Source organism: Bos taurus, chromosome 17 (assembly GCF_002263795.3).
Source record: "Bos taurus isolate L1 Dominette 01449 registration number 42190680 breed Hereford chromosome 17, ARS-UCD2.0, whole genome shotgun sequence".
NCBI classification, from domain to species: domain Eukaryota; kingdom Metazoa; phylum Chordata; class Mammalia; order Artiodactyla; family Bovidae; genus Bos; species Bos taurus.
The window spans coordinates 62,659,668-62,661,316 of record NC_037344.1 but is presented as its reverse complement, the minus strand read 5'-3'; positions in this window follow the sequence as shown (position 1 = coordinate 62,661,316).

Here is a 1,649-nt window from a genome sequence, read left to right as displayed (position 1 = left end):
CCTGAGCTTGTGTCTTATATCTCTCTGTGCATTCAGAACTTGGTACCCCAAAGATACCCTGTTTTCCCTTAATTTCTGTTTTCCTCCTGGAATAATCTTTACTTTCTTGTCAATCCAGCTCCCATCTCCAATTTCTTGACCAGCCTCAAAACTTGGTGTTGATGATGAGATACCATTTCATACCCAGTAGGATGGCCATCATCAGAAAACCAGAAAATAACAAATGTTGGTGAGGATGTGGAGAAATGGGAACCCCTGTTGCATTGCTAGTAAGAATGTAGGATGGGCAGTTACTGTGGAAAAGTTTGGCAGTTCTTCAAAAAGGTAATACCATCTGATCCAGCAGTTCCACTCCTCGGTATACACCCAAAGGAATTGAATGTAGGGGTTCAAAAAGATGCTGTGCACCAATGTTTACAGTAGCATTATCCACAACAGCCAAAAGATGGAAGCCACCCATGCATCTATCAACAGATGAATGGATAAATAAGGCCTTTCCAGCCAGTGGAATATTATTCAGCCATAAAAAGGACTGAAGTACTGCTATGCGCTACAACACGGATGAACCTTGAATTAGGCTGAATGGAAGAAGTCAGACACAAAAGGACAAATATTGTATGATTCTACACATTTGAGGTACCGACTCATTGGAAAAGGCTCTGATGCTGGGAGGGATTGGGGGCAGGAGGAGAAGGGGACGACAGAGGATGAGATGGCTGGATGGCATCACTGACTCGATGGACATGAGTCTGAGTGAACACCGGGAGTTGGTGATGCACAGGGAGGCCTGGCATGCTGCGATTCATGGGGTTGCAAAGAGTTGGACACGACTGAGAGACTGATCTGATCTGATCTGATTAATAGAATCAGCAAATTCATAGAAAGTAGATTAGAGGCTGGGAAGGAGGGAGTGGAGAGTTAGTTATTGCCTAGTGGTTACAGAGTTTCTGTTTGGGATAACGAAAACATTTAAGAAATGGATTGTGCATAACATTGTCAATATAATTAATGCCACTGAATTGTACAGTGAAAAATGATAAATTGGGAAGGGGCTGTAAAACACAGTAAATTTTGTTATGTATTTTTTTCCACTTTAAAAAAAAAAAGAAGCTTGGCATCGAACCCCTTACTCTCATGTGCTCAGTCGTGTCTGGCTCTTTGCAGCCCCATGGACTATAACCTGCCTGGCTTCTCTGTCCAAAGAATTCTCTAGGCAAGAACACTGGATCGGGTTGCCATTTCGTACTCCAATGGATCTCTTAAGTCTCCTACATTGACAAGCAGATTTTTTACGACTAGCACCACCTTTGCCCTGCTTTGCTTTAAACTCAAAGAGAATCCTAAGAGGGTGAGGCAGGAAAACCAGCTCAGGTGGGTGTGGGTAATCCCCCAAAGTTAGATGTTGTGGTTCTAACACCTGGCTCCTCCCTTTCCCAGCTGAGGGTCCTCAACCTCTCTGAGCCTCAATTTTCTCGTCTATTAATGGGAATGATATAAAAGGTCACATGGTAAGATTCTGTTTATGTGAAATAGCCAGAAGAGGTAAATCCATAAGAAATAGAAAACAGATTGGGGCTGGAGGGAGAGGGGCAAAGGGGAATAAACTCAATGGTTAAGGGATTTCCTGTGGGGTGATGAAAATGTCATTA